Genomic DNA, 14,731 nt, shown 5'->3' with positions numbered 1-14,731 from the left:
CTATTCTTAATACAGTTTATCTAAAAGCTCTTATCCTCTTTAAATTTTCTTTCCTTAAACATTCATTCACATCAAGTCACTTTCCTTGCTAACAGATTTCTAAAAGATACAACAAGATTTTATTTAGCTTATATTAAACATAGACACAATGGAAGTATTGTACTTAATGTTGATGACTCTAAACACATGTCTATATTAATTAGATCAACAAACTTAAACAGTAATACCAGGTATTAATTTAATTTTGAATACTTTACAGTTCATGTGAACTTGAAGTTAATTCTAGCCAGTTACCTTCTGTTTGTTTTTTTTTTTTTTTTTAAAGAATTTGTATAAGTACGGCTTCCCTGGTGGCACATATGGTAAAGAATCTGCCTGAAATATCAGAGATTCAGGTTCAATCCCTGGGTCAGGAAGACTCCTTGGAGAAGGAAATGGCAACCCATTCCAGTATTCTTGCCTGGAGAATTCCATGGACACAGGAGCCTGGTAGGCTAGAGTCCATGGGAGTCACAAAAAGTTGGACACTTTCACTTTCACAAAAGTGTTTAATTTCCTTTAATCCAATTAAGTAGAGCTTACTTACAAGTTAAATTTTGTTATAACCATCCAAAGCAAGAACAAAAATAGTGCATGCATAAATGTACTATCAGAGAGAATGGAAGATCTCATAGCTTCATTTTCTAAACTTAGTCATGAATCAAATATCACAATATAAAACTTACTAGTTGAAAAAACAGTTGGAATAAGTTAAATTTTAAAAAGAGTTTTTTCCACTCCTCCTTTTTTTAGTCTTAGGAATTAGAGATGATCTAGATGAGTGATCCTGAGAGCTCTGGTCTCAAGGCACAGGTAGAGAAAATCAGGTTCTCCTCATAGTATTTATTCCCTCAGGATCAGAATTCTGAAGAGATGTATTGTTGTTTCCCTCAGGCTAGCTTTCTCTGCTTGTTGGGGATTAAACAGAAATTGGTTAACCTTTGACTGGTGCTGTATACTTAATTGGCACAATTGAAGGTTCATAATTTTCAAAGATATGTCCTTCACATGCTAGCAAGGTAATGCTCAAAGTCCTTCAAGCTAGGCTTCAACAGTACATGAACCGAGGACTTTGAGATGTATAAGCCAAATTTACAAAAGGCAGAAGAAGCAGAGATCAAATTGCCAACATCCATTGGATCATAGAAAAAGCAAGAGAATTACAGAAAAAACCTACTTCGTTGACTATGCTAAAGTCTTTGACTGCATGGATCACAACAAACAGTAGAAAACTCTAGAAGAGATGGGAATATGACCTTACTTGCCTTCTGAGAAATCTGTATGCAGGTTAAGAAGCAACAGTTAGAACCAGACATGGAACAACAGACTGGCTCAAAATTGGGAAAGGAGTGCCTCAAGGCTGTATATTGTCACCCAGCTTATTTAACATATATGCAGAGTACATTATGCAAAATGCTGGGTTGGATGAATCTCAAGCTGGAATCAAGATTGCTGGGAGAAAAATCAACAACTTCAGATATGCAGATGATACTACTCTAGCGACAGAAGGCAAAGAGGAACTAAAGAGCCTCTTGATGAAAGTGAAAGAGGAGAGTGAAAAACCTGGCTTAAAACTCAGCATTAAAAAAATTAAGATCATGGCATCTGGTCCCATCACTTCATGGCAAATAGATGGGAGAAAAATGGAAACAGTGACAGATTGATTTCTTGGGCTCCAAAATCACTGGAGACAGTGACTGCAGCCATGAAGTTAAAAAACTCTTGTTCCTTGGAAGAAAAGCTATGACAAATCTAGACAGTGTATTAAAAAAACAGAGACATTAATTTGCCAACAAAGGTCCGTATAGTCAAAGCTATGGTTTTTCCATTAGTCATGTATGGATGTGAGAGTTGGACCATAAAGAAGGCTGAGAGCCAAAGAATTGCTTTCAAGCTATGGTGCTGGAGAAGATTCTTGAGAGCCCCTTGGACAGTGAGGAGATCAAACCAGTCAATCCTATAGGAACTCAAACCTGAAGTATTCCTTGGAATGACTGATGCTGAAGCTGAAGCTCCAGTACTTAGCCACCTGATGTGAAGAACTAACTCATTGGAAAAGACCCTGTGCTGGGAAAGACTGAAGGTGGAGGAGAAGGGGATGAATTGAAGATGATGGATGATATCACTGATTCAATGGACAGAGTTTGTTTGAGCAAACTCTGGGAGGTAGTGAAGGACAGGGAAGCCTGGCATGCTGCAGTCTGTCGGGTTGCAGTCAGACATGACAGCGACTGAACAACAGTGGTTTTGAAAAGTTGGCCAGCCAGTATAGCAAGTGCATTTGTGTGTAACTTGGACCAACCCGGCTTGTGGCTTTTGACTAGAGTAGCTGAATCCTCATCTAAACATTCTAAAAAGGCAGAGTTAAGCAAAGGATTATTTTGGAGGCTAGGAAAAATTCAGATGTCAAGTCAGAATGTTGCTTGAAAGTTTCTTTCAAACTTTTCATAATAGTCCATAATTGATTCATTCTATCTTTGCTTTCAACTGTTGAATCTCTGTCCAGTCTATGATTTTTGGAAAATGCTCTGGAATAAGTTCAAACAATTTCTGAGCTAATGCCTTGCATTCATTGTGAGCCTATGGTTCAGAATCCAAGAAGTGATGTTTTCATTCTGCTTTATTCATTACCTTGCTTTGCTTTCAGAAACTAACAGCTGTATTAATTAATATAGGTTTGAAAACCTGGGCTTGTAAGTTCAGATAGTTAACTCAGATTCCTTAGCAAAACCCAATGGGGGAAAAAATAACCAACAATGGATCATGACTTAGATTTGGAAATTCCTTAGCTAAGAATCTAAGTTCTGTTTGGGTCCAGGATGTGTACATAAGCACCAAGGATGGTTCACCTCTCCCTGTAATACATTTCTCCTTAAAGGGAGCTATAATCACTTTTGATTTTTTTTTTCCCTTTATTGGGGAAAAGGGAGAAGTAGGAGGCAGAGGAGTTGGAAGAGAAAGAGATAGCATCTGTGCCAGGCAATTCAAATAGAAGAGGATACATGGGAGAAGCAGAGGGAGAGAGAGAGTACTATAGCAGATTTTTTTTAGTTCTGATAGTTTCAAACAATTAATTGTTGGTTTCCTGCAAAGAAGTTATGCTATCATTTCCTCTTGTAGAAGCTTCTAGATCTCTTTTAGAAGCTTCTAGATACCACTCAAAGTAATCATTCCATTCAGTCTGTTTGATCTTAGAGCTGGCCTTTTTCTAACTGTGTGTGCAAAACATAAATTCTGCAATATCAGAATAACTCCACTGTGGTCATTTTAGGTTGAGATCTCCTTTAATTTCCCCAATTAAGTAGGTATTTGCAAGTGTGTTTTTGTTTGTGCATAAACCTGGCTAGTATGTTAGTCAGAGACTGGCTTTCTGATGCCCCTTGTTTCAGTGTTTGAGAGGCTCTATTTCCCATCTTAAATATGTCAGGGGTAAAATTTACTAGCGAAGTCATGTAATGGGCCAGTGTGCTGCTTGTGAGCTTAACTCTCTTGATGTCAGCCTAGAGTTGTCTCAGCCCTGTTACATGTTTCAGTTTCTCCCTTTGGTGGTCTAAGACCACGGCAGGTGTTCAGATCACTGAATGGCCAATTTTTATTCATGACCCTTGGATGAACAAGTGTTTTAATTAGTGAATGGGTTTCCCTATGGGACCACTCCGTGGTGTGAAAACTCTGCACCCACCACTCCTGTAAATTTCTCAGTAGCCTGAGAAAGCCATAACTGACCAGGAGGAGACTTGTCCCTTTTGTTCAGAGCAAAGCTGTTATGTAGTATCTTCACTTTTATCCTGCCAATTCTATTAAAGCAACTGAATTGAGGAATTGTATCAGATCAGCCTTTTACTTAACCACTCAACACAGACCACTGTCTCCTATAATTGCAAACCCTGGTATCTTTTAACCACCCCTCCCAGTATCTTTCACCTGAGTGGCTATTTCCCTGGTATCTTTCAACCAGGCCACCTGAATATCTTTCACCTGATGGGATGGCAGGGGGCAGGTACATGCTATACACAGCCAAATAAAGCTCAGGAGATCCAATATGGGAAATCCAAGAACCAGGAAAGACTTAGCTAAATTTAGCTGGACTCTCCGAGGAGGCAGATAGGTGAAAGGGCCCTTTCCTGGAAGCAAGGCTCTGGTTTTCTGTAGAGTTCAGGTGAAACAGAGAAGTCCACTCTGGGTCCCTTCGTGGTCACCATAACTGCTGACCAAAAAAGTGCACAGTATGAAAGGTGCAAGTTAAGTTTTATTTGGGGCAAAATGAAGACTATAACCCAGAAGACAGCATTTCAGATAGCTCTGAGAAACTGCTCCAAATAGGTAGGGGAGAAGTCAGTATGTATATGATTTTTGTGAAGAGGGAGTGCATGCAAGCAAGTGCATATTTTTGCAGAAGATTTCTGCTAATCAGGAGGAGCAGAAGTCACCATGAAGGAATTTAGTGCTTTTCTAGATATAAGAAGATGCAAGAATTGGGCTCATAAAGTCAGTTCCTGAAAATATCTAACTATCTGAAGACCTAGTCTGCCAGTTTTTCCAGAGCAGAGAGTGCCTCATTTCTGTTCTCCACCCCAAACTCTCTTCAAGGGCTGTTGAAGGTTAGCAGCTGCAGCAGCACGTGATTTAGTCCTTGTAGAGGTCGATGGTAAGTGCCAATTTGTAGTTGACAGTAGCATATTTTGGGGCGGTATATTCTAATCCCCTTCAATAGGAAGGTAAATAGTTAAGTGATGAGTTTTGAGTGTATATTACCTTTATTTTATTTGATTGTAAGTTTAAGTAATTTAATTTTAAAATAATGACTGTGTGTCAAAACTAGCTCATAAAATTCTCAAAAATTTAAAATTTGACTCTACTGAAACAAGTCAGCTCTAGTTTGCCAAACCATACCAACCAGTTTCCCATATAATGATAGTGGGGCTCCTGCCTGCTGCTTTTACCTCCCTCTCTTCTGCCTGTTCTTTGAACTCCAAGGGCACTGTTTTCTTCTTTTCTACCACTTGAACACACCAAGCTCCTTATCTCAAGATATTTTTATCTTTTGTTCCCTGTGCCTGGAACCCTCTTCTACCATTTTCCCATGGTTCCCTCTTTGTATAATGAAAAGTTCGGTTTCCTAATTAGAGAGGCCATCCTTGGCTGTTTGTATTAAAATATCCCTTGGTCATTCTTTATCCCTACTCTGTTTTATCATTGTTGCACATGCACTTCTTTTGGTTTTTACCTCCATATATTTTAAATAGCATGTTATTCTACTTTTTATATATTACTTTAATGTATATTTATTAAAATAAGTCTTAATTTATTTTCTTTTTTCCATTTTTAAAATTAATTTTTATTAGAATATGGTTGATTTACAATGTTATCTTAGTTTCTGCTGTACAGCAAAGTTAGTCAGTTATACATATATCCACTCTTTTAGATTCTTTTTCCATATAGGTCACAGAGTACTGAGTAGAGTTCCCTGTGCTATATTTTAATAGTAGGTTCTTATTAGTTATGTACTTTATATATAATAATGTGTATATGTCAATCTTGATTTCTTTTAGATGTGGCTGTTTTCTGGTAGCCTCTTACAATATAAAATGAGAAATTAGCTCTCTTACACCAACCATATGTACCTACACCCACTGGTCTTCTATGCTCATCTTCCTGATTAAAAAAAATCATGTCATAATGCTAAGTAGATTTCAAGATTTTAATTGCATTCAATATAAGGAAGAGTTATTACAAAGTACACTTAACCTTGAACAATGTGGGATTAGTGGTGCTGACTCTTCATGCACTTGAACATCCAAATATAACTTTTGACTTTCAAAACTTAACACAGCAGCCTTAGTATAACATAAACAGATGATTAACACATATTTTGTATATTATATGTGTTATATACTATATTCTTATAATAAAGTAAGCTAGAGAAAAGAATGTTATTAAAATCACAAGGAAGAGAAAATACATTTACAGTACTGTGCTTTATTTCTTGCCTTGGAAATGAACAGAGATCATTCTGTCATTTTTGAGATTGCACCCAAGTACTGCATTTTGGACTCTTTGTTAACTATGAGGGCTACACCATTTCTTCTAAGGGATGCTTGCCCACAATAGTAGATATACTGGTTTTCTGAATTAAATTCACTATGGTTTTTCTAGTAGTCATGTATGGATGTAAGTTGGACTATAAAGAAAGCTGAGCACTGAAGGATTGATGCTTTTAAACTGTGGTGTTGGAGAAGACTCTTGACAGTCCCTTGGACTGCAAGAAAATCCAACCAGTCCATCCTAAAGGAGATCAGTCCTGAATATTCATTGGAAGGACTGATGATAAGCTGAAGCTCCAATACTTTGGCCACCTGATGGGAAGAACTAACTTATTGGCAAAGACCCTGATGCTGGGAAAGATGGAAGGCAGGAGGAGAAGGGGACGACAGAGGATGAGATGGTTGGATGGCATCACCAACTGGATGGAAATGGGTTTGAGCAAGCTCCAGGAGTTGGTGATGGACAGGGAGGTCTGGTGTGCTGCAGTCCATGGGTTCACAAAGAGTCAGACATGACTGAACGACTGAACTGAACTGAACTGGTGGTGATACACTGATACTCAGTTTCTCCAATTACAGGAGAGTGAGGCACACCATTGTGGTTACTAGATTTTCACACACAGACACCCACACACACAGCAGATAAGTTTATTAAGTATACAGCATGATCATTTGCTATTAAGTGGAAATCGATCATAAAGATCTTCATCCTCATCATCTTCACATTGAACAGACTGAGGAAGGGGAGGGATTATTTCCTTTCCCAGATTGGAAGGGGTGAAAGAGATATAGGAGGGAAAGGGGGAGGTAGGAGAGGCAGTCATGCCCAGTGTAACTTTATAGAAAGATGTCATAGTTTCTACTTGACTTTTTACTTTTTCATTTCTCTAAAAGTGTTTCTACATGGCTCCACTCCTTCCACTGTTTAGTTTCAGTTCCCGTAGCATGGAAGATTCCATGTTGTAAAAGAAGTTGAAAGCAGTCTTGAATAGTAAGAACTCTTCTGCTGTAATAGATTGTCTAATGTATATTTGTTTTCTGGCACTGCTTCTTCTATATTTTCTTTCTTATCGTCTGGAACTGGTTCAGAAGCACTCACCTCCGTTAAGTTGCCTTCTAATTCCTCGATGTGGTGTCTGTTAGCCCTTGAATGTCTCCAGATTCCATATCTTGAAACCCTTTACCCCCTACCTTTTTGCCACATCCACAGTCCCATGCATGACCTCCTTGACCTCCTCTGTAATAAGTTCTATAAAGTCATGAACAGCATCTGGAAACTGTTTTCTCCAGTAGGAATTTATTGTTTCAGGCTTGATGGCTTTTTCATTGCTTTTTCTATAACCATGATGGCAACTCTCATGGTGTAATTTTTCCAGACTTCCATGATGTTCTATTTGGTTCTCTGCTAGAATATTGACAGTCATTTTCATAGAGTACCATGTGCAATGAGATTCAAAGGTCTTTATTGACACCCTGATCTGGAGACTGAATTAGAGATGTTGTGTTTTCACATCAGATGGACCACTTTGATGCATTCAGTGATGAACTCATAGAGTTCTGAGTAACCAGGGACATTGTCCAATATAAAAAGAATTTTAAAAGAGTCCTTTCCTGGCAAGGTACTTCCTGACTTCAGTGACAAAGCATCGATGGAATCAATTCAGTAAAAGTGTCCTAGTTCTCTGAGTCTTCTTCTTGTACAACTAAAAGACTGACAGCTGGTATTTATCTTTTTCCCCTAAGTCTTAGGGGTTAACAGCTTTATAGTTAAGGGCAGTCCTGATCATAAACTCAGCTGCATTTGTACAAACAGTAGAGTTAGCCTATCCCTTCTTACCTTATGTCCTGGTTCTTACTTCTCTTCTTCATTACTAATAAGTATCCTTTGTGGCATTTTCACCCCAGAATAGGGAACTCTTCTCCACACTGAGAACCAGTTAAGGCAAATAGCCTTTCCATTTTCTTCAGTGGGCAGCTGAACCTGTCTATTACCTCTTAGTTGGCAGAAGCTGCTGCTTCTATTATCTTTACATTTTTTAAAGCCAAACCTTTTTCTGAAATTATCAAACCATCCTTTGCTAGAATTAAAATTTTTCAGCTTTAGATTCTTTTGCTTTATGTTTTCATATAATGACCTTACTTGAATCACATTATAGTCTGTAGGTACTACTTCTTATAGCAATCCTGCCCCCACAGAAAAGCTGCATTTTCAGTTTATGACAAGAAGGTATTTTGCACAAAGTGCAAGGTTTTCACACTTGATGTTAAAGCTGGAGTGAGAGTTTCACGAATTTCTTTCCTTTTTTTTTTTTAACAATGGTCCTTGTTGTTCAGTAGCTAACCCATGTCCGACTCTGCGACCCCATGGACTGCAGCATACCAGGTTTCCCTGTCCTTTACTATATCCCAGAATTTGCTCAAACTCATGTCCATTGAATCAGTGATGCCATCCAACCATCTCATCCTCTGTTGCCCTCAATCTTTCCCAGCATCAAGGTCTTTATCAATGAGTCAGCTCTGCATCAGGTGGCCAAAGTATTAGAACTTCCACCTCAGTCCTTCCAATGAATATGCAGGGTTGATTTCCTTTAGGATTGACTGGTTTGATCTCCTTGCTGTTCAAGGGATTCTCAAGAGTCTTTTCCAACATTATAGTTTGAAAGCATCAATTTTTGGTGCTCAGCCTTCTTTATGGCCCAGTTCTCACATCCATACATAGCTACTGGAAAAAGCATAGTTTTGACCATATGGACTTCTGTCAGCAAAGTAATGTCTCTGCTTTTTAATACACTGTCTAGGTTTGTATGGCTTTCCTCCCAAAGAGCAAGTGTATTTTAATGTCATGGCTGCAGTCACTGTCCACGGTGCTTTTGGAAACCAAAAAAGTAAAATCTGCCACTATTTCCATTTTTTCCCATCTATTTGCCTTGAAGTGATGGTATGGATGCCATGATCTTAGTTTTTTGAATGCTGCCTTTCAAGCTAGCTTTTTCACTCTCCTCTTTTACCTTCATCAAGAAGCTCTTTAGTTCCTCTTCACTTTCAGATATTAAGGTGGTATCAGCTGCATATCTGAAGTTGATAATATTTTTCCTGGCAATCTTGATTCCAGTTTGTGATTCATACAGCTTGGCATTTCACATGGTGTACTCTGCATATAAGTTAAATAAGCAGGATGACAATATACAGCCTTGACATCTCAATTTGGAACCAGTCCGTTTTTCCATTTCCAGTTCTGACTTTGCTTCTAGACCTGCATACAGGTTTCTCAGGGGGCAGGTAAGGTGGTCTGGTGTTCTCATCTCTTTAAGAATTCTCCACAATTTGTTGTGATCCACACAGGCAAAGGCTTTTATAATAGTCAATAAAGCAGAAGTAGAAGTTTTGCTGGAATTCTCTTGCTTTATTTATGATACAATGGATGTTAGCAATTTGATTTCTGGTTTCTTTGCCTTTTCTAAATCCAGCTTGTACATCTGGAATATTTTTGTTCGTGTACTGTTGAGCCCAGCTTGAAGGATTTTGAGCATTACCTTGCCAGCATGAGAAATGAGCACAATTGTGCAGTAGTTTGAACATTCTTTAGTGTTGCCTTTCTTTGGGATTGGAATGAAAACTGACCTGTTTCCATCCTGTGGCCACCGCCGAGTTTTCCAAATTTGCTGGCATGTTTGGAGAGTGCAGCATTTTAACAGCATCATCTTTTAGGATTTCAAATAGGAGAGCTGGAATTCCATCACCCCTGCTAGCTTTGTTTGTAGTAATGAATCCTAAGGCCCACTTGACTTCACACTCCAGGATGTCTGGCTCTGGGTGAGTGACGAGACTATTGTGGTTTTCTGGGTCATTAAGACCTTTTTTTGTACAGCTCTTCTGTGTATTCTTGCCACCTCTTTTTAATCTCTTCTGCTTCTGTTAGGTCCTTGCCATTTCTGTCTTTTATTGTGCCAATCTTTGGATGAAATGTTCCCTTAAATATCTCTGATTTTCTTGGAGAGATCTCTAGTCTTTCTCACTCTACTGCTTTCCTCTATTTCTTTGCATTGTTCCCTTAAGAAGGGCTTCTTATCTCTCCTTGCTAGTCTTTGGAACTCTGTAATGAGATGGGTATATGTTTCCCTTTCTCCTTTGCCATTCACTTCTATTCTTTTCTCAGCTTTTTGTAAGGCCTCCTCAGATAACCATTTGCATTCCTTTTTCTCTGGTTTTGATCACCACCTCCTGTACAGTGTTATGAACCTCCATCCATAGTTCTTCAGACACTCTATCATATCTAATCCCTTGAATCTATTTGTCACTTCCACTGTATAATCATAAGGGATTTGAGTGGTGCTAGCGGTAAAGGACCCACCTACCAACGTAGGAGATGTAAGAGATTCTGATTCAATCTTTGGGTCAGGAAGATCCCCTGGAGAAGGGCATGGCAACCCACTTCAATATTCTTGCCTGGAAAATCCCATGGACAGAGGAGCCTGGTGGCTACAGTCCGTAGTGTCACACAGAGTCAGACACAACTGAAGCAACTTGGCATGCGTGCATACCTGAATGACATAGTGGTTTTCCCCACTTTCTTCAATTTAAGTCTGAATTTTGCAATAAGGAGCTCATGATCTGAGCCACAGTCACCTCCTGGTCTTGTTTTTGCTGACTGTATAGAGCCTCTCCATCTTCAGCTGCAAACAATGTAATCAATCTGATTTCGGTATTGAGTATTTGGTGATGTCTATGTGTAAAGTCATCTTTTGTGTTGTTGGAAGAAGGTGTTTGTTATAACTAATGTGTTCTCTTGGCAAAACTCTGTTAGCCTTTGCCCTGCTTCATTTTTTGCTCCAAGGCCAAACTCGCCTATTACTCCAGGTATCTTCTGACTCCCTACTTTTGCATTTTAATCGCCTATGATGAAAATGACATCTTTTTTCTTTTGTGTGTGTGTGTTAGTTCTAGAAGGTCTTGTAGGTCTTCATAGAACCATTTGACTTCAGCTTCTTTGGCATTAGTGGTTGGGGCATAGACGGTTGTCCTACACTGGATTAATTTATCTTAAAATGGCTGGCAACTGCAGCTGCAGACCTCACTGTACAGTACACATTAAGCGATTCAACTTTTCTTGTAATGTCATGAATGCTGCTTCTTGGGAACACACACTTTCATTATCACTAGCAGCACTTTGTATGGGTGTTATTCAGGGTTTACACTAAGCATAATGAAAAATACATGAGACCCATGAGAGATCACTTTTCACTGTGATATGCAGTTTACTGGAGAGATGAATTGCTCACATGGAGATGATTAGCACCACAGCATATTAAGCAGATACTCACAACACTTGAGCTCACTGCAGTAGCAACAGTAGGTGGCTATAAATCGATTACCATGGTAAAGTATGTTCTACAATTAATTTTATGCAGGTATGTGTAATATTGCATCTTTACAATTGTTTACAATTCTCTCAGCTGCAAATGGCACCATGTTCAGTCTGTGTGTACATAACTTTTGATAAATTTTAACTTTTTATAATAGATTCATGTGTATTTTATGGTAGCAAATTGATAAGATAAACTGGTATCTACATATATTTAATGCTGTCATGACAATACCTTTTTCTTTGTTTTCTTATATTTCTAGGCCATGTAAACTTACCTGTAAGTTTTTTCAAATTGTTGTAAATCTCCAAAACTTTTCCCAATACATTTATTGAGAAAAAGTCTGCATATATATGGACCCACACAGTACAAACCATGTTGTTCAAGGGTCAACTATAATTAAATGTCCAGAATAAGCCTTCTTTGGAGTCAGAAGCCAATAACCAATCATGTTACCTCCAAATTCATATTATTGTGGGTGGTTGGCATTATCAGAGGATATATAATTATGGAGTATTACTGTTGTATCATACATTTTGGGAGGATTAATATTAATATTCACATAGTAACAGATTTATTCATAGTTATTCATGTTGAGTCATAGAGATAGCTTAGTTTTTTGTTTTCTTTTGCTCCCTTTCAGGGTGACATTCAAAAAATTTAAGTCAGATCATGTTACTCCTCTAGTCTAACCCTTCAGTATCTTCCCTTCACAGTTACAATAAAATTGTAACATTTAGCATGTACTGTGTAATCCCATTACCTCTCTGCTTTTATCTCCTACTACTATTTTTTCTCTGTGGTTGGCTACAGTCACACTGTCATTCTTCCTGTTCCAGTGTCCTATTTCATTGCCTTCACACTTGCTGTTCTATCTTCCTAAAACACTCTGTGTATATAAATAGCTCACTCCACTTCATTCAAGTTTCTGCTTTAAACAACAATGAATTAATATAATACAGAATTTGGAGGGCTTCTCAGCTGGTGCTAGTGGTAAAGAACCTGCCTGCCAATGCAGGAGACGTAACAGATGTGAGTTCAATCCCTGGGTCAGGAAGATCCCCTGGAGGAAGGCATGGCAACCCACTCCAATATTCTTGCCTGGAGAATTCCATAGACAGAGGAGCTTGGCAGGCTATGGTCCATAGGGTTGCATAAAGTCAGAGATGACTTAAGTAACTTAGAATGCACATACACGTGTAGAGTTTTTAGCCTCCTTTTTCATTTATTATATTATTCCCGCCAATAGGTATTTACTTAAAACTATTTTTAACCAATGCATGATATTAATGAAAAGTTAAAATCTGCCTCTAATCCCCAACATCCATCCTACTAAGCTCGGTCTAGACAAGAATAGTAAAGCAGCACTAAGAACAAGATTATTCAAAAGATTAAGATCCTTATGAGTGGTGTCTGATATATGTACAGAGGCATCTATAGATGCCTCTAGATTGGTAGATTCCAGTTTATATACTCCAGTTTCTAGAATGTTAAGCAAATGCTATTGACATTACATGAAATATATGTAACTAAACTAGCACCTGAACCTGATTCCAAGACCCAACTCCTGACCTTGATTCCAAGATCAATTTTCAGTGGTAAAGAAACTTTTGAAAATTTAATTTCCAATGTGTTGCAGACTGTTGCTTTTGAAAATATAATAAAAATGAATTACTCAGAAAAACATAACAAGGATCTACAAACTTATTGATTGTGTATGTGTGTGTGTGGGCATGCACACGTGTGCACACACACACAATAATGTCAAATTGCTATAAAATCTTCAAACTACTCTCGATTTCTGTCTTTGTTTCTTCTGGTAACATATAGCTCAGAGACTGGCATAGGTTTATGGACCACATTCAAAATAGCATAGCTTTTAGGGATCTACCTACAGGAGATTCACTCAAATCTCTCATGCCCTCTCCCACCCCCATCCTATTTCTGCTAACTTTTCAAGTTAAGCCTGCAATGAATTGCTCTCCTGCTGGTGATGAACTAATTTTTTAAAATTTTTATTATTCAAGTAGTACATGTTCATTATAGAAGTAAATGAAAATAAAGATATTTTAAATTCCCCTTTAATTCTATCACCACTATCAACATTCATATTCACATGTACATAGTTGTGCATATACATGTGATTATGCTCAGTTGCACATTCCTGTCCAACTCTTTGAAACGCTATGGACTGTAGCCCTCCAGGCTCCTTTGTCCATAGAGTTTGCCAGGCAAGAAAACTGGAGTGGGTTGCCATCTCCTATTCCAGAGAATCTTCCCAACCCAGGAACTGAACCCATGACGCTTGAATCTCCTGCATTGGCAAGTGGATTCTTTACCACTGTACCACCTACAGTTATCTATTTGAATAGGGCAGGGAGAAGCTAACATACATAACTTTTACAGCTGTTTAGTAAACTGCTTTTTGAAAATTGACATCATAATATGAAACATTTTCCATGTCAGTGTGTGCATTTGCAGCATCATTTTGAATTCTATAGAATTCAAATTCTCATAGGATTCTATTGTTATGACAGCATCATAATTTGTTTAACCAACTTCCTGTTCTGTTAGCCAGCATATTATTTATTGATCAGCTATTCTTTGGCTACAGTTGAGAATGTTTTGTGGGAAATTATCCATTTTGCATGAATTAACACAGGAAGCCAGACTTCCCTGTCTTTCGCTATCTCCTGGAGTTTGCTGAAACTCATGTCCATTGAATCAGTGATGCCATCCAACCAACTCATCCTCAATTCATCCCCTTCTCCTGCCTTCAGTCTTTCCCAGTGTCAGGGTCTTTTCCAATGAGTCAGCTCTTACCATCAGGTGGCCAAAGTATTGGAGCTTCAGCTTCAGCATCAGTCTTTCCAATGAATATTCAGGGTTGATTTCCTTTAGGATTGACTGGTTTGATCTTCTTGATGTCCAAGGGATTTTCAAAAGTCTTCTCCAGCACATTTTGAAAGCATCAATTTTTCAGTGCTCAGCGTCCTTTATGGTCGAAGTCTTACATGACTACTGGAAAAACTATAGCTTTGACCATATAGACTTTTGTTGGCAAAGTGATGTCTCTGCTTTTTAATATGCTGTCTAGGTTTGTCATAGCTTTTCTTCCAAGGTTTCAATTCAGTTCAGTTCAGTCGCTCAGTCGTGTCTGACTCTTTGTGACTCCATCAATCACAGCACACCAGGCCTCCCTGTCCATTACCAACTCCTGGAGTTTACGCGAACTCATGTCCATCGAGTTGGTTTAAGTGTCTTTAATTTCGTAGCTGCAGTCAC

This window comes from Oryx dammah, unplaced genomic scaffold (assembly GCF_014754425.2).
Source record: "Oryx dammah isolate SB20612 unplaced genomic scaffold, SCBI_Odam_1.1 HiC_scaffold_17, whole genome shotgun sequence".
In the NCBI taxonomy this organism is placed as follows: Eukaryota; Metazoa; Chordata; class Mammalia; order Artiodactyla; family Bovidae; genus Oryx; species Oryx dammah.
Note: the sequence above shows the minus strand (reverse complement) of the source record.